The following is a 20,252-nucleotide window of genomic DNA, read 5'->3' as shown; positions in this document are numbered from 1 at the left end:
ACTCCAGAGTTATTTATTGATTTGTTAAATATATCACGGTCTTTTCACTCTAACTGCAACATTTGCAAATGTATACACGAAACTGCTATTCCTGGGGTGATAGATAAACCAACACAAAGGTAACTGAGCCTGCCCTGTTTCCAAGCAGCTTGTTCACAGCTGGGCTCAGTCATTCTTTATAACCTGATTTTGCAAAAATGCTCTTACATCTTATAAACTTCCTACAAGGAGAACATGACGCAGAATTTTTTTTGGTCCCTCTTCTTAAAAACTGTGATTCACCAGACTGGGCTATAGTGCAGATCTGAGTTCTCTCAGGTTCCCTTTGCTGTAGGAAGAGGTCTTTCCATGCCCCTTTGAAAAAATAAAGTAATTTTACAATTCTACTCTGCCAGAAAAACATAACTATGCTTAGCATCCTGTGGCCAGGAATTTGCTCACTGATTCTTCATGCTTATCAAACACTTGGCCTTCCTTGAAGGCCTACAAGAAGCCATGTTTCTGCCTGAAGCTCCCTTCACCAGGCCATTACCAAATTCTTTTCTGAATTTGCAGCGTTCATCCACTGCCATTGCTGACTATTCATGTCTGCCTCTGGTTCTGGGTAAATGTGCACAGGAATGGCTGCCCCTTACCCATCTGGGAGTTACTCTTCTTCCACAAGCATCACAGGTCAGGGGTCTGCAGACGGCTTTCCTCCCTCTCCTTGCTAGAGCTGAAGGAAACTAGCATGTATGAGCCAAGAAGACAAACAACAAAACCCCAAATGAAAGTGAAACAAACATTAGCTACTCTTGGTAAATGAGAAAACCAGAGCCCTTTGCATTTCACTTGCTGCCTTATATTGGGGAAACTGGGTTTGTAGGTAAACATGTTAAAAATCTGTGAGGCAGAGGCCAGATCTCGTAAGTCCACCTCCATCTCTTACTTCCTACAATGGGATACTCAAAACTAGGCTTGATTACATGAAACATTTTTTTTTTAAATGCCTCCAATTTTTTTTTTACTGAATTATTCTAATTTGTGCTTTTGTATCTTAAAAATAAAAGAGTTCTGCAAATGTTACCCGTGCTCATTTGTTCAAATGTGTGTTCTCTGTGACTTGAGCTCCATCAGGCTTGTCTGCAATGTTTTACTTCTGATTTGCCTTATTCCTATCTACTGAAATTGCTCTTACAAGGTTATCAATGAGTTCAACATCGAAGAGTTTTTAAATGAAGAGGAGTTTTTTTTAAATGAAAATGAAGAGCAGTTTCTTTGATTTCTAAGCACCTTTGTTTATAAATTGATCTGTATGTCAGATGGGAGAACCCTCATCTACTTGACTACCTACATGTAGAACAGGGATTGTTTGTATATCCTTCCTACTCGCCCTGCACTCTCCTGTGTGTGTGTACATGCATGTGTGTGTGTGTGAGTGCATGTGCATGTGTGTATGAATGTGTGTATGTGTGTATGTGTATGAGTGTGTGTGAGTGTGTGTGATGTGTGTGTGAGTGTATGTATATGTGTGTGTGTGTGAATGTGAGTGTGTGTATATGTATGAGTGTGTGTGAATGTGTGTGAGTGTGTATATGAGTGTGTGTGAGTATGTGCATGTGTATGTGTGTGTATGATGTTGTGTGTGTGTGAGTGTGTATGTGTGTGTATAAGCATGTGTGTGTACGAGTGTGTGTGTGCATATGTGTGTGTGATGTTGTGTGTATGTGTGTGAGTGTGAGTGTGTGTGTGAGTGTGTGATGTTGTGTGTATGTGTGTATGTGTGTGAGTGTGAGTGTGAGTGTGTGTGTGTGTGTGTGTGTGTGTGTGTGTGTGTGTATGATGTTGTGTGTGTATGTTTGACTGGGACTGAACACAATGCCTCCAATATGCTCAGCAAGTTCCCTACCAGTGAGCATCACCTCAGCTCAAAGATCTGTGCACTCTATTTTCTAACTATTGCCCTGCCACTTACTATGAGCCTCAATTCCTTAAGGTCTCATTTTTTCATCCCCCACACCTCACTTCCTTATCAATAAAATAAAAAAAAGTTAAATTCTAACCACTCTGCAAAGTTGCTCTAGGACTAGGTAGAAGTAACTTAGGATAGTAACTGAGGCAAAGTATGCATGGGGACTGATGGTTTGGAATTACTACTCAACCAACACCCCAGTTTACATGAACAAAGCCATCCTCATCATAACAAACTCCAACTTTTCTACCTGTCCCTTTGGTCCTTACAGAATTGAGGCTGCAGTCTCTTCATTTAGGCTCTTCAATGATCCTACATGTAGCTCTAAGTTGAACTCCTGTATTTGCTGCCTATGCCAGTCCATGGTTTGGCTCCCCACTTCTTATTCTGTGAACAAAACTTAAGGACTTAAAATTACCTGGAAAACCACACTATCTCCTCGCATTGCTGTCTTTATTAAGTATCACTTTCTGTCTTTCAGCTAAAATGTATTGGCCCCTTGTTCTTCCTGACATCCTTGAAGTCTTAGCATTTCTGAAAAGAAAAATTTCCCCTCAAAAACTAGTTCAAATCTCCCTTTTAGTTATATATATGTATATATATATATATATATATATATATATATATATATTTTTTTTTTTTTTTTCCCTTGAGCAAAGAAACCCGTGGCACTGCTCTCCTGAATGACTTTTACAGGAAATGAAGGGAGACCTATAAAAGACAGTTCCCTGGGGCAGAACTAGTCATTTTCTAATGCCCAGAAAAGGCCATGGTCCACAAAGTGGACTTCCAACAACTATTTGTTAAGTGAAGAGAGTCATCATGAACCAGGCTGCAAACTCAGCTCAAGCCTATGGAGAGAAGGTCTTAAAAATCCTTCAGTCAAATCCAGGAACATAATATCAGAGACTAAGAAAGACGGCTGTACATCATAGTCTTTGGTGGGAAAACCCACTAACAAGAAAATAAAACTATGCCATTTTTTTCCCTTCAAATTAGGTTATTGGACTTTTACTTTGGAAATGATGGCTTTTAGTATGTTTAATTTCATCTGCTCATCTGTTCTTCTTGGTCCATTGTTTTGAAAATTTGTATTTTAAATAAAAAAATCTGTTTGGTAATTCAGTTTACATACTACAGTACATCAAAGTCCCCTTGATAGTGAAAGTCACATACTGGTACTTATCACATAGAATTCAACCACGGGAGAGGACGGCATGGTGTGATGTCACAACTTAGACTTGAAACCATTAGCAGCAAACCTGGAAAGGATGGAAGCAGAAGCCCCTGGGAGGATGTCAACTACTCTTATTATTTTATAAAGCAGCTTATATATGCCATAATGCATGTTTTTGATCGCAGACTCAAATTATTTTCATATTCCTATATTATATACAGCCTTCTGGTGAAAATTCAAGCCTTAGTTTATCTAGCCTTCAAAAGAGGCCCAAGTTCAGTAAAGCTCGGCTTTTTACTTCAGTCACTGTGGTAAGCTTTATAATTATTCTTCTCAAAACCCACTGACAGTGAAATTGTATTATATACTTGCAGATCAATAAGAAAACATTGATCACAAACAAAAATTAAATTCTGTAATAACCGCCAAAACAGCTCCCTCTCCCTCCCATCCCACACATTCTAAATGAAAGAAGCAAGAAGATGACTTATGCAGGTGGGGTCTAAATGAAGAAATAACATAATAGTCTTAGAGAGCCAAGCCCGTTTTAAATTACAGATATTGAACATAAATAGATAAATTCATGCTAGAGTTCTTAGAGCACGTTTGTCATAATTTAAATGTGAATCATAAAAGCTATGAAAAAGTACAAAAACTGAAGAAGCAAATTATCCAATCAATAAATGGGCAAAAAAACTGAATGGACAGTTCTCAAAAGAAAGCCAAATGGCCAATAAATATATGTTAAAAATCATTACACATCAGAGAAATGAAGAACAAGAGTATATTGAGATTCTATATTACCCCTGTAAGAATGGCTATCATTGAAAGCAAATAATAAGAATTCTGCATAAGCCACAAGCCAGCAAATATAGTAAAACATTAAGTTATTGCAAAGAGCAGTGAAGAGAATCACTTCCTGAACCAAAGGGAGAAGCTAACTTAGAAAGGTCTGGTGAAACATCCAGAGGCTTGCCAAAAGAACTTGCCTCTGGTTAAATCAGAGTCCAGCTCAGGTACCATAGAGTTTATACTGACCCCACGCTTGTGGACACTGGCAGTCTTATCCAGAAGATAAAGGTATGTGTGGCACCAGAAACTTAAATAGATTGCAGAGGGAACCTGCATAGAGAGTCGTAAGATGAACCAAGTTGCAAAGAATATTGAAATGTCACCTACTGAGCAAGTAACGGGCAAAGCATAACGTGAAACTTTTCCAAGACATTTTCAAATAAACAGTTTGGCCAATGATACAACTGGCTAAAACACAAATTAATGAATATAACACAAATACTAGTAAGGGATTGAACAGACAATGAAGGTATAAGTACTAGGAGCACATGTTATGACATGTAAGATTTAATCAAGAGGCTAAAAAAAGTGAAGATATAAATGTCAGTAAGACTAAAATGTCAGTAAGAAAAAATGCATATGCAAAGATAAACATATATATTTAAACATATATATCTGCTTCAGTGTTCCCAATTATTATTTCCCTCCCTCCCTTCCTGCTTCCCTCTCCCTCTCTCTCCCCATTCCTCCCTTCCTCTCTTTCTTTCTCCCTTTCTCTTCTCTCTACTTTTTCACAGAACTAGAATAAAATACCCATATTTTATGGGAAAAACTAAATTCTGGAAAAAAGAGAGAGAAAGGGAGACTCATATATTGGGAATATAAATTAGTGGCTACTATGGAAATCCATATGGATGTTTATACAAAAATTAAAAATACATCCACCATATGTTTCAGTTATATGACTGCTGGGCATATACCTGAAGAAATGAAAGTCAGAACATCACAGAGATAGGGGCCAATCCATGCCAAGGCATGGAATCAGTCTAGATGTTAGTCAGTAGATGAAAAGAAAAAGAAATACAGATATACATGACTAATGGAGCTTTCTTTAAACATCTTAAAATGAAATTATGTCATTTTATCAAAATGAATAGAAATGGAGATTATCTAAGTATGCCAATTCCAGAAAGACAAATATTTCATGTTCTCTCTTGATGAGGACTCTAGGATGTGTATTCCATAGAAGTAAGAAGATGGACTATTTGGGAAGAGGAACAGTTTACTCAGAGGCTGCTCAAGTTAAAGGCGAGAAGCACAGAACTAGGGAGGATAATAAAGATCAACAATATGTGAAATATAGGAGTCAATACATCCCAGTGATACCTATCATTTTTGCATTCTAATTAAAACTAAAGATTTTGAAGCCAGACCAAAAGCAACATTTACATTGCCATCAGAAACCCTTCCTTTTTTATTTAAATACTGACATTAAAGGCTTTTCTCTACAAATCCATCATCATGTTAGAATCTGACAACTTGTTCTGTTTCCCACTCTTTCCTTGTGCTGATCATCTGGTAGTTTTTGTCATCCATTCAGGAATCCAGACAGTCATTACTTAGTAAATCCCTGCCACACACTAAGTGCTATAGACATGATAAAAATACCCTGTAGCCTCAGTACACTTCCACATAAGCACACACAGAGGATGTGGTCTCACTACTCTTGACCAGCCACTCCCACTGTAGGAAGTAAACATGAGATAGTTGACTCTGTCTGTGAGCACTGCAGCGTCTTCCGAAAGCAGGGAGCTGCTTAAGCAGGGAACTAACATTGCTGCCTGACTTGAGACTGGCCTCTGACACTTGGTGCCACATTAAATGCTGATGTCCTCTAAGAATGTATTTCATCATGATTTCAACAAACATATTACATACTTCCTTAAAAGAGTTCCCAAAGAGAAGTATACTTGTGCTGTGTATGTCCAAGCTTCTAGAAAGTAGAAAGACCTTAGAGTCTTGTCTTTGTAGAGAAGGAATCTGGGCCACAGAGAAACCCAGTAGGCTATTCCAGATAGAGTAAGAGGCACAACCCAGGTAAGTTCAGAAGGGCAGAGGACTTGTGCAGAGCTGTGGAATTTGATGGGCTGTGGGTTAGGACCATTAGAAGTCATCATATTGCTAAAGAATTCTTCTACTCAGCTTTCTCCTCCTTGGTTTTTCACTTAAATGTTTACAAGGAAAAGAGTCATTGTTTTATAACAAAAAGAAAACTGAGGCTGGATTCATGGAGGCAGCTCCAATATTGACATAAGGCCTGATCTTCAGATGGGTACCTTTCATCTTCCAATGATTTGGAGCTTGTAAAGGTCCTTATAAACAGAGATTCACCATATATTCAATGATTGACTTCGGGAACTGGTATTTTTTTCTAGATGTATGCTATTCCTAGCTTAAGTAAAAACAAGCCTGATTAAGTTCAGCTTTAAAAGAATGTTAACTCCCTAATTATCTCTATTGTCCGCTTTATCCATAACAAATCCAACAAACATGCCATGCATCCTAACAATTTTACAGATGATACTTCATTTGTTTCTTAAGCCAATGCCCTGATGTAACTGTAATTATAACATGAAGTTTGTGGATGAGAAGAGTAAAATCCAAATAAGGGGAAGGTGCCAGAAGATCAGTCTGCTGGAGGCTCTGTGACTCCATTTACATCAGGCCCTCACCCTGAGCATACAGGCATTAACCATATTAATGCTGCTCCTCTCAGGATTTCTTCCCTGATGTATTATGGAGTAATAATCCTATGTGACATGGGTACACTGGAATTTGGGGAATCATTCTCTATACTAAATCTCAGGGTCATTATTTATTATTACTGTATCTCAACTACTTCCAATGCCTTTGCTTCCTTTTATTTATTTATTTATTTTTTTAAATTTTTTTTGAGGGATGAGGGATGGTACCCTATTCCCATAAAAGCCTTTCTCTTCCTTGTGTAGAATACATGAATAGCAATCTCAGAGAGAAAAACCTAGCAATGATGTTGGATGCCCAGCTTTATGTGGCGAAATTCCAACCACAAACGTCCCTTGTGGCTTCCCATTCACTATGCTTCTCAGCTCAGAAAGATGATTTTGTTTTTCATTTCTAGACCCAAACCAGACATGGGTTCTCCCTCTATACATGACCCTAGTGAAACTGTCATTATCACTGGATTTCTTAATCCTGGATTCACATTCATGATGCTATTTAAGATGCTAAAAATAAAAGCTGTGGCTAGCTCCAGTTTTTGTAGGCATGCATATTAATTTAAATAATTTCCCTTTAATTATATTTAACACACATTAGAAATTTAGTAATTATAAAAGACCTTTAATTATCAACATTCATTATTATCACTATTATTAACATATATTAAACACCCACAGTCTGTTAAATGCTGCACTCAAGATAAAAGGCATTAACCTCGCAATTCCACTGTGACCAAGATGGAAGACAATCTTTTCCTTCCAGATAGAGAACAAAATTATACTTGCTTCGCCTGACAATGAGCCAGTGGATGAGTCAGGGATCAAACCTACTTGTCTTAACCACCAGACAATTCCATAAACAAAGAATGGCAATAAAACACTGCTGCTTAAAGGCACATCTGAGTCGTTTTTCCACAAATGTGTTTAAGGTCTGTATCACATGCTTTCGTGGTGGTTAGAACTTCTCAGGGGTATCTGAACTGTGTAAACAGTCAAGTCATTTGAGACTAGCTCTACAGTACAAAGCTGTGGCATTAGCTAGAACAATACCATTTTTGGTAGAAAAGTGAAGTGTAACTATAGGATATTAAAATTACAGTTTTTTTTAAAGGACTTTGAAGGCAGCTTCAAATGAAGATTTCCCAAATCATCTAACCCACAGCTGCATCATGTGGAGGCAAGTGGTGCTTCTAAGGTAACATATGATCTCGATATTAAGCCCTTTCCCCATGACCTGGAAATAGTAAGACATGGCCACTTGTTGGCAGGCAGTTTTGTAAAAAGGCCATAGCTCAGATGAAGACCATTTGAAGGCCACTCCTACTGTTGCTAGTTGTCAATGGTGTTGGTCAAGGCAAATGTGTTATCCTGTCTCAGCCTGAGATGCTTCATCTATAAAATCAAGGCAATGAAACCTAACTCCTTATGGAGTGGAATAGTAGACTAGGGCATACAGATGCTCCCAACTTATGAAATGTCCAATTAGAACTATTATATCTGACATTGTGAAAGAGAAAAGTACTAGACAGAAACCTTTATACTTCGTTCCTAGTGACAATGTCGAGGTTGTTTCTTGGGTGGGAGTGGCAATCTCTAGCTCCATCAACTGCCCATCTGGAGGGAAACAACCAATACTTTCTGTTCCACCGTGTTGTAAACATTTATAGCTATCCAACAAAATACATGGAATTCTCAACAAGTTGTTATTGAATTAGTGTTACATAACTCCAACAGTGGGATCACATAAATCTTTGAGCATGTTCAAGGCAGACTGGACTAAACTATCAGGTTCTAAAGAGAATATTAAGTGTATTTAACCCTCAAATATCTTCAATTCATTATGGGTTAAATGAATTGTAATACCATTGCATATCAAAAAGTTCCTGTATATAATAGTTTTTGCACCAGGTTATGAACTTGGTATTGAGTAAGAGAAACCCCTCCCCACAATACCTGGGGCTGATAATACATGGTCTCCTGTTGGCTGAAATAGAATGCAGGCCATTTCAATGCAAATAAAGAATTTAAATAGATTCACCCTCAAAATGTATTTCACCCCTTCTTCAAACCTTTTCTAAGTATCATTGTTCTTTAGCTACAGGATTATGTTCTAAATGTGTAAGATATTCAGTAAATCAGAGGGAGCTCAGGGCATATAAGGGAGATCCTCAGTGGAAATAATGAACAAGCCAAGTACATGGGGTGGAGGGGATCATGAGAGACAGAGGGTGGGCAAGAACTGGTTTAGACAGAGAAGTGAATCTAGAAGCACACGTGAGGAGAAAAGGGAAATCAATATTGGCCATTCAACCAAAAGCTGAGCCAGGGTACTGAGAAAGAAGTGTGTATGGAAAGTAGAGGATGGTACGCATGGGGTTCCTTATGTCTGTTTTCTAGAGTTGATGCTTAGTAGAAAACTCAAGGTAAGACTACAAAAAGTTGTATTAAGAACCTGAAAGTAAACTTTTGCATATGAGGTCATTTTCAAAAAGGCTGCCAAGACCCTTCAGTAGGGAAGGATGGTCTTTAAATTGACATACGTGAATTCTATATAGTATTCTACATGGTAGTGATACATGTTTGTGTAAATGGTGTAATGCTCATAGCAGCAAAGGCGTGTTTTCCAAAGCATTTACTTTTTGTTGATAGTTAAACACCTAAAATATTGTATTCCAAATCTTTGGAAATTCTTAATGAAGTCAGCATTATCCATAGTCATCTTATTATGCAAGAGAACATTCAAACTCCAGTATAGCTATAACTTAGTACTTTTGACCAACATTTCCTCAGCTCTGCCTCCCTCCTTCCTACTGCTCTTGCTTTTTGGTACCTGCTCTTATCTATTTTAGACTCCTATAGTGAGTTCTGGTAAAACTTGGCTTCTTTAACTTAACCTAATGACTTGATGCCTATCTATGTTGTCACAAAAGGGAGGATTTTATCCTTTTGTATTTACATAGCTTTCCATCATTTGTAGATAACAGCAGTTTCTTTTTCCATTCATTTGATGGAAATCTAGGATATTATTTTTGGCAATACAGAGAATTAAACTTGGAGTCCTGCACATGCCAGACAAGTGTGTTACATAGAACACACCAGTCTGTTTTTATCTGTCTGTCTGTCCTTCAGTGCTAAAGAGTGAACCTAGGGCTTTGTGCATGCTAGGAAAGCTTTCTCCCACTATGCTATCTCCTCAGCCTGGTCTTGATATCACTCTGCAGCAAACATGGGGCTTAGCTTGTACGGTGTCTGGGTTTAAGACTATGAGGTCTGGTTAAAAGTGGGTCAATGTCCTAAGTGAGGCAATACTATAACACTGTTAGATAAAAACTTACTAGAAGTATTAAATAAATAGATAATGATTACACCAATATTAAAGACATAGGAAACAAATGAAAAAACATAAAACCTGAATTTCATGACAATAGCATGTTTCACCCTTAAAATGCAATCAATAAAATGAAAAAGGAGAAAATATTTGCAAATTATATACTTGATAACAACTTAATATTCAGAATCTATAGGGTACACTTAAAACTCAACAATAAAAATAAGCAACCCAACTTAAATTTCGGCAAAAGAGTTATAAAGACCAAACATTTGTAAATAACCAGTAAGTATTTCAGCAGATGTTCAAAATCATTAATCATGAAAGAAGTGTAAATAAAAAGTCATGATAATATCTTACTCATTAGGATGGCTACTTACAAAAACATTTTGGAAGTAAAATTGCCTGAGGAAAGTAGTTCCATTAAAAAGTGAATATTAGGAAAAAAAGTGAAATTTAGGACAATAATATCATGTAAAAATAAAAGTAAAAGTAAACAGAATAACCATATGATTCAGAAATTATACTTTTGTTTAGAAAGAGGACGGATGAAAAATGGGACCTCATATTTGCATTATATGTGTGAATATATATAGGTTGCTTCTTTTTTAAAGACTTATCTTTAATCTTTTTTTTTTTTCCAGGCCAGCCATTATCCCTCCCCTGGTCTGCCTCCACAGTTCCTCATCCCATTTCACCATGTCCCTGTCTCCAAGAGGATGTTCCCTACCACCCCACCCTGCCAGGCCTCCCCACTCCCTGGGGCCTCAAGTCTCTGGAGGGTTAGGTTCATTTTCTCTCACTGAAGCCAGACCAGGCAGTTCTCTGTTGTATGTGTGTCGGGGGCACCGGACCAGCGAGATCTTGGGGGTCCAGATTAGTTGAGACTGCTGGTCCTCCTATAGGGTTACCCTCCTCCTCAGCTTCTCCCAGCCTTTCCCTAAATGAACCACAGGAGTCCCCGGCTTCTGTCCATTGGCTGGGTGGAAGTATTTGCATCTTCCAGGTTGCTCCTTAAATTTTGATTTGAGACTCTCATTTTGGCTCCCAAAGTCTGAGGAGTGTGCAGGTTTGTGCTATCATATCCTGCTGCAAACATGGACTTAAATATGACACACATGTCCACAGCTGCACCATACTCAAGGTGAAAGAGAGATAATCTAATTTCCATCAACAAAATCCTCCAAATAGAGTATACAGGAACAATAGGATTCTTTGAGCTTCGAACTGGAAATCTGTGTAGACATGCGGTACAGGATGCATGTAGCTTGAGGACGAGATGCTTAATCATATTAGCTGGTCACACAGACAGTGACTACATGAGTCCACTGCCATGAGCTGCCAAGGGTTTCAAAATTAGGAAGAGAAAAAAAATATAAATTGTAGTTGTCAGGGTTTCTGGACAGTAGAGATCATTTTTAATGGCTACGGAATTCAGTTTTGTAGAATGCAGAACTCTAGAGGTAGTGATCGTAGAAGCCCGGCTGTGAATGTACTTGAACCCCTGACCTGGGCGCTTAAATGCTTCAGATGACAAAGACCGTGTGCATATTTCCACGACCTCAGAAGAAAAGGAGTTCTCATAGACAGTTATAATAAGAAATGTAATAGACATTTTGGAGGCTCTGAAAAGGGGATTTTAAGGCAAAAAATCGTGTGTGTGTGTGTGTGTGTGTGTGTGTGTGTCTACCCATCTATATAGGTAAAAATAGGTAAAAATAGCCTTACTCACGAATACATAAAGAGCTGTGTTTCGTTGACTGAGCACCTCTAACCTGATAACTCAAGTGGAAAATCCCACCCCTCAATTTCTGTGAGTAGGCTACAGCAGAGAATCAGATTATTTAAATGTGGCTTGCATTTTAGGACAATAATATCCAAGGTGCTCAGAAAACAAATAAATTTAATGCTTAGTATTAGGCCTATTTCTTAAAATAGCATATATGAAAATATTTCAACATCCAGAATTACTCCAAATTCCAAACACTCCTAATCGCAAACATTTGGGGTAAAGGACGTCTCTGGAAATTACCCAGCCTCTATGCAATGCTCACATTTTGCGAGCACTCAAGTACAGTTTGTTGTATTAATGAGTGATTGCTCAATGAGTGCTCCCCACACGCAGCAGCACTGTAGTCCAAACAGTATCAGCTGTGTCCCTGTCTGCTTGCTTTCCTTGGATCGTGGTAAGAACAGAGCTGGAATCAAATATACATTCTCTGTTAACACAGAGAAGGCTGGTCTGACTGGCAGTGACTGAGATTAAAGGCAGAGGTAACAGACACAGCAGTCTCTGTAAGAAGTCAGTTCTGACTTCAGATGCATGAGCTGCCAGTTTCTTCCCACGGCAATAACCCTTTATGATTTTTTTCAACAAATATCATTTATCCATTTATATTTTAAAAGTATGGAGATCTATCTGGAGAGATGGCTCAAAAAAGTCAATTAAAGATCGAAAAAACTTATGATTTAGAAAAAAGAAATAATAAAGCCTGACTCTGTCCGAAGGCTTTGGGGCCTCCATTGGCTCACAACAGTTCCTTCAAACCTAACTCACTCCAGATGTCTCCATGATCATCTAATCAGACATCAAAAGCAGTACTGTGACAAGCCACACGCTGCTCATGAGGATGTTACGTGTTTCCACAAGCGTAAAACACACACAGTAGCGACTTTTAAAATGTGATTCATCTACATCAGAATTCAACTTTATGGCACAGGGCCATTAGGAAAGGGGCCCCCTCCTGAGAAAGAAAAGTCTTGTTTAATGTCTGTACAATGTTGATGTCATTCTATAACTAACTCCACTTTGTAAGCAGAAGCCAGAATGAAACACACTTCAGGAGGGTGTAGTTTTCGAGAGAAAAAAAAAAATCCTCATCTGAAGAGAAAGTTGTATTTCTTTCAGAATCTAGGATCCTAATGCTTCCCAAGGGAGAATGTTCATTAACCCTTACAGTCTACACCATGGATGTTTATCAGTTGAAGCTCAGAAGTCATCACAGAAGAGAACAACAATAACAACAAGCAAAAACAAAACCCACCTTTCTCAACCTTGACTCTAGCCTTGGACATACCTAGCTACTTGGGTTTAGATATGGGATTTTTTTAAAGGCAGCTATCTCATTGAATGAACTGATGGGTGTTTGTGGAGACACCATTTTATGATACTGCCTCTGTATGGATATTCAGGTTTTTATTTTAAATGTTTGTCTTTATTATTTACTTGGAAAATACATACAGACTACTGGTATCTTAGATGGAAAAATTCATTGCTGTTCTTTGAATGCATAGATGTTCATAGGACATTAGGATAGAATTTAAAGTTGAATCTATTCTCACCCAGGTTAAAAACTCATACCAGGAACCCACAAGTCATTAGTATGGAGTTTAAATGAATAATAGCAATTACAATTCATGTAGCTTTCTTGCTTATTTTATTTTATTTTATTTTTAGGTATACACACTTTGGGAACGAATCATTCACAACTTATACATTCTTCCAAGGTTACAGTGTTAGCCATACAGAGTATAGGATCTTGATCTTCAGAAAAAGCTACACATCTAAATAAACTTCAGCGACAGTGTCAAAACTGGATCTGATCAGAGCACTAAAAACACATTTTACCACATTTTGTCCCCCGTACTCTAATTAATCCAAGTACCAGAAGTATTTTTATATTCTTCCTACATTAGTCAAAACTAGAAAAACATATTAAGAAAAGCTGGAATAAAAGAAGTGCTGGAGAGGAACATCTTTAGATGCCGTAGTGTAAGAAATGAACCCAAAATTAAAACCAGAAGTGTTTTTGAAGTCTTTGAACACAGCTATTAGAAGAGTATAACATTATGACTGATGAGCTTGCTAAGTTTATATTATAGAACTCACAATTTGGTTGACAGAAAAAGAAGTCCAAATAAGTGAATGTACTACGTTGGAATTAATTTCTATTCTGTTTTTCTTCACAGTTTACTTGTAAAATTAGCCTCTATAACAATTCATGAGCAGAATAATAATGGCATGTTCTCTCCCTATAATTTTTACTAATTCTCTGAACCAGCTCATTGTTTAAATTCTAAAACGAAATGTCTGAGAATCCAAAGTGCTGACCTCAGCCACCAGCTCTCAGTTAAGTTTGTAGCAGAAAAGTCATGCTTGGGCATTTCACTGACTTTCACAACTCAGCTGGAGCTATTTCAGGTAGAAAACTGTATTTAATTTCATAAAGAAAGGCAGGACCTTTCATAATCCAATTCATTCATATATGTGTGTGTATATGCACATACAGATATGCACAAATACACAATAAACACACTTAAAAAACGAGCCAAAGCTGCCTGAAGGTTGACTTCACCTTACTCATCTCAGAAAGAAAAGTTTTAAGCCTCATACATCTATGACGATCTACCATGTGACAGGCACTGTGCCTGGGGACTTGAACACAAATAAGAGAACACCAGCTGTAAGTGCTTGCTGCCTTAGCAACATGCCAACTGGTAGTTACACTGCAGGAAAATAAGAACTAACAGAGACATCAAACATGGTGCTTCCTTCAGTGTTTAAGGAAACTTAAACTCAGGCCAAGAGCCAAAGTGCAAGGTGTAGGCTAAGAACAGGGATATTCTTGTTAAGATGTAACATCTAGTAATCTGATATATGCTCAGGTTGGGAGGGCTGTTCAGTTGCTTTGGATTTGGTCTTCTTAACCAAGCTCTCTCTATGTTTCCCGAGAAGAAGAGCAATTTCTGAAGGTTTCCTAATGGCTTGCAGCACAAGGTGTGGATATCTAAAATGTCAATCAATATATTTTGATATGAAAGCAAAATGCATTCAGATTATATTATGCTTAGAGCCTAACTGAAAACAAAAACTATGGTTAGTTCTCCTTTCTGAAAAAGACTTGGAATAGTGAACTTTCTTTTTGTTTTCCAGTTTTAAACTAGACTCAGGATAAGTGATGCAGAAGCACGGTCCTGAACAGGGGATCACATTTCCCAGGGTTCCTGGCTTCATGGTGCAGACATTCAGCTAGGCCAGTTTTTGTTTGTTTGTTTGTTTGTTTAAATCAACCTCTACAAAATTGCAGTGAAAAACTCTGCTGTAGAATAAACCAGGCTCCTCACTCTCTCCGACCTGAAGCATAGTCTCTAAGCACAATGTTTTAAAAATTAAGCTGCCTAAACTTGCCAAACTTAGTAAACATCTGGTTTCATGAAATACTGGTTGGCAGCTTTATCTCTTAAAACAAAGCCATATGAAAAACCATTGCTGCACTGTGTCTTCTAGCTCTGGTCTTATCAGCCCACAGCGTGAACAGCTGGAGTTACAAACAACAGGACTATTATTACATCACTGTCAGAAAAAAAAAAGGAAAGAATGAAAGAAAAACCTTTTGTAGGATTCAGTATCTCTAAATAATACAATTGTATGTTCCAAGCTATTCCCTTTCATTGAACAGCATCCAACACTCCTGGCTGAAATACAATGGCTATCACCTTCCTTCAGATACCCCCCAGCAGTCATCCAGTCTGAACCTCTATAGCTATAAAGCTGTAATATCGACTGGAGAGAAATTAACATTTGTTCATCCAAACTCTTTACTATCTTAAGTTGACTTTTGGCATAAACCACTTGTATTTTCCTTATTAAATGTAGACTTAGACTAATCACCAAGAAAGGCAGACCATAGTTACCTGGTTTGCGTATATGGTCAGTAGCCCACAACCAAATGCCTTTTCACTTTTAACCTAACAGACAAGCTATTAAACTTTATTTGTAATATCTCAATGATTTTGCTCATGGTTTTGAGAAAGTTTAATCTGGGGGAAACATTTATAATAGTTTCGATATCCATGACATGCTCAGAAAGAGATATATATCATCCAATAAGACATTTCTCCATCCCCAGGCAAGAAGAACGCCACTACACACTGGAAAGATTTCTCTTCAACAGTACCACCTGCAGGATCTTTGCCGATGAAACACCCATATCTCTAAAGATCATTTGGATTTCTATCTATCCTCCAGTAGAATATTCCTGACAACTGGAAATATTTCTGCGGGCATCCTCCAGAGCCAGCCTGTTCTTCTCCCCTAATGGTAAAATACTGAACAATTGTGTTGCTATTGAATAAACAGGTATATGTGAGTCTAGGAGCAAAAATGAAAAAAAATTCATCTTAAACTCCTGGATTTATGTCTATGTGCTAGGTAGGAAAGATGATAAATAGAATGGAATAGTCTTAGCTACTGGACCTTTGCAGGCAGAATGTGAGACTCTCTTACTCAGAGACAGTGTATAGAGTCAAGGAATTGGTTCCCTGTACTACTTAACCCTCAGAAATGGGGCTTCTCATCTTAATCTTTTGCTCTCCTTCTAAACTGCAGAGAATGATGAGTCTCTTGGCCACCCCATACTAAAACTCCAGAGAGATATCACACCTCTGATACCCCGGATACCCCTGATAGCCAAGCAATGCCTTCTACTTTAACAACCACCCAAACTGACCACATAATTTTTAAAAATAGAATTTATATGATAATACACATCAACTTCTAAAGGCCACAAGTGAACACCCCCCCCACACACACACACATGCACACACAATTTTTGGTAATATAAGTAATTTAAGTAACAGGTTTAGAGCACCATCCTTCGTCTCAGAGAACAACCATATACAATCCAGGAATCTACTTTTTAATTTACTCACCCTGCAGGATCCATGTGCCTTAAGGGTGAAATGCAAGATGAAAACAGTCATTAAAACACAAACACCTATATTAGTTAACCGGATATTAAAGGGCAATATCACATGTGTTTAGAGTTCCATTTGAAAATTCAAGAACATCTATTTCAAGGAGCTCAGATTTATGGCAGCCCCTTAAGCCGAAGGAGAACACACCAGGTTGCAATCAAGGGAAGGAAGGTAAGGCCTCTCGTAAGAAAACTCCTACTCTAACATCCTGTCCCCAGGGTTCTCTTCCTTTAGTACAAAAGTGTCAGAAGAATGAGGTTTGCTACTGTCTTGGAAGATGAATAGCTATTGCTGCTTGAACATTAATAGCTATCCTACCTGGTATGAAGAGAAGGCAGGGAAACAAATTTCCATGCTGTTTACCTGATGATAGTTAAGTAACAAACTCTGAAATTTGGAGGGTTTTCAGCACTGAGAATTTGAAACTTGCAGTAAATTCGAATTTTGTAATTTGGTGCTGTCTTGTAAGACCAACATGCTCGTGAGTGTACATCTGAAATAACCAATTCGAAATAATTCAATCAGGAAGAAAGATGCAAATTTTCTAACCTTTCCAAAGCACACATCTCTGGGCATCAGTGAAGCAATTTTAACTACAGTGGGTCTAATAAAGTACAGTTAAAAGTAACTAGCATCAACAGTGATTTTAAAGGCAGTACTTCAACACAGTCAAATGTGTCAAGTATTTATTCCCTAGATTCTTATGGTGTGGATTATGACTAACTTTACTGGGAATAAACCACTTGGGGTCCTTCTGTCTGTGAATTACTTACATGAGAACACTTTTTAGGAAGTGGAAAGGAGAAGCAATGGAACATGTATCTTTAAAGCAATTGTTTTTCACATTGCTTACTGCAAGGGGTATATTACCATACATTCCCTATCTGTACCAGCTCTTATCCAACCAGAGAAATCAAGTTGCTCCAAGTAACACTGTCAGTATAACTATGCTATCTGAGGCATGGAAAAGAGCCTTGAGTGAGCAATCCAGACTTCCTACGTCATGAAGAAACAACTGTGTGCTCCCAGATAAGATCTGTGGCGCTGGTTTCCCCATCCTTCACCAAAGGGCCCCCTCTCATCACTAAGCAAGTACTGACAGAACCTACATGGACATGTATAGGATGCCATGGTTTTTATCTATCCGTGGATGTTTGTAGAGTAAGTGAATGCACTCACAGAAAGGAGCCAGGATGACAATGAATCATACTGACACCCAAAAGACAACATAGGACTCAGAGACCCTTCCTCCTAGGATCTCAAATCATATTACTAATTCACACCTGATTTTACTTCTGTCTCGAGGAACACTATTCGATATAAATACATCGAGAACGATAAATATAATGCATAGTTTTCTATTAACCACATTTAGAAATAAAAAGTAATTAAAATAATTTAATATATAGTTTATTTAACTCATGATTGTAAATGTATTTGAACACAAGTTCAACAAAAACTTAATGAGACTATGACACACAAACCATGCCTTTCTTCTGAGTGAAAGCTGACCCCCTCTCAGGAATCTTTACTCACTAACCCTGTCTACAGTTCTTATGGCAGGGCAGTTCATGTATTTGTTTCTTGACTTAGGGAGACTAAATAAATATTATAAAAAAGGAAAGAAGTTTAGAGAGTGTGTGGGTAATGGGTAGAAAGGCTGAGTTGGGTTAATTATTAATTAAAACCTCTGTAGTGCTCAGAAACTTGAAGAATTCCCACTAGGTTTATATGTATCTTTCATTTCTAGACCCAAAGCATGCATACACTGAGCATTTTCCATGTACTTAGATCTAGATGAAGAAAACCATAGCACAGTCTGTGTTCCTGGTACATTAGGAATCACACAACCAGTAGAGATTATTGTATAATCAAAGTAAAAGAAGCCTGAGTGTTTCTGTCCTGTGCCAAGGCAAGGACCATATCCTTCAAGTCTCAGGTACACTCATCATCATGCACATAGCCCACTATGCAGAAGAAAAACAGCATAGGCTTTCTACTTCTGACATACCAGTACTTAAGCCACATCACTTACATGAAGGCAAGATACAAGAATTTTCAGTGACAGTATTTTTTTCCCAAAATGAGAACACAAATCTCTGCTAGTGATACTATATAATCCAACCACATGCCCTGCCTCAGAATTCCCTGAGGTCATATTTGGATAAAAATATTACAAAGATGGGAGACTTAATTTTCTCTAAAAGAAAGAAATGTTTATGTTATTTCTATTGTTCTATGCACTGAGTCTATGTGATACAAACTAAACTAGATATGGGAGGATCTTTCTGCACGAAAACAGTGACAACATCAATCAGATAGACTCATTTTAGGGTACAAAGACATCATAAAATATGCATTAAATTGTACTTATTTTTTATGTAAATTTCCTCATACTTATATAATTCCTTTTCCCAATTCAATATATTTAGACTTAACCTGGTCTCAATCACTGCATATTTAAAATGAAATGAAGATAAACAAACAAAAACTCCATAAAACATCAAACACTGGCTTTCTCTGTACCCATCAATCAAGTAGATCAGATATACCAAGTTTTTATTAATGTTCTAGTAAATCTACTTCCCTAAAGAGGTAAGCCTTTAAAGGTTTTTATTTTTCTTTCAATTATGTGCTTGCTATGGTGTGTTGATCCATGTACATGAGTGAAGTGCCTGCAGAGGCCAAAAGAGGGCACAGCATTCCCAGCAGCTGGAGTTCCCAACAAAAGTCCTCTCTAAGAAAATAGGTACTCTTCAACATGATGCCTAGATTTGAGCTAAACAAAGAATGCACCAAGAGACATGCATATGGGAAGTGTATGAGGGGGAGCATGAGGCCTCTACCCTACAGAAAGAGCAATAGGCAACCAAAGAATGCTGAAAGCGGCAGAAAGAGTCTTCCCCAGGGAAGAGCACAATGATTGGCTATTTAATACCAAATGGTCAACTCTGGAAACATTCACATATATAGGAATAACATTATATAGACTGAACAGGATATAATTGAAAACACATATATGTATGTGTAAGTATGTACATATATGTATATATGTATATATATGCATATAACAACAATTAATTTTTAAATGGTGACCATGAATTTGAAGGTGAGCAAAGAAAGGCATATGGAAGGCTTTGGGAGAGGAAAGGGAAAAGAAAAAGAATGTAGTTATAATATAAAAAATTAAAAGAAATAATAAAATATACATATTTAAAAGAGAAGGCATTCTTAGGGACTAAGCCATTACTCCAGCACCTAGAGTTTTAAATAGGATAAAGAGATAATGTTATATCTGAAATATTTTAAAGGTACTACTTTAAGGGAAAATATATACAAATTAGGGAAATACCCATCAACTGGTAAATAATAATATAGCATAGAAGCTCCTATTTCATAATCTTTGTCACTGGTTCTTGAAAACAAAATTATACCAAATTGTAAGAATTGCCTTAGTTCATTCATCACTCTGATATACATTTTTCATAA

The 20,252-nt window shown here is 37.5% G+C and overlaps 1 protein-coding gene across 3 annotated transcripts in view; it reads right to left on the bottom strand.

The window, feature by feature from the left end:
* Pard3b (par-3 family cell polarity regulator beta) overlaps positions 1-20,252 on the bottom strand; it is a 997,480-nt gene that overhangs the window by 533,256 nt on the left and 443,972 nt on the right. The window lies entirely within an intron of this gene.

This window comes from Mastomys coucha, unplaced genomic scaffold (assembly GCF_008632895.1).
Source record: "Mastomys coucha isolate ucsf_1 unplaced genomic scaffold, UCSF_Mcou_1 pScaffold14, whole genome shotgun sequence".
Classification (NCBI taxonomy): Eukaryota; Metazoa; Chordata; class Mammalia; order Rodentia; family Muridae; genus Mastomys; species Mastomys coucha.
The sequence above is the reverse complement of the archived record's forward strand: the minus strand, read 5'-3'. Positions and strand labels throughout refer to the sequence as shown.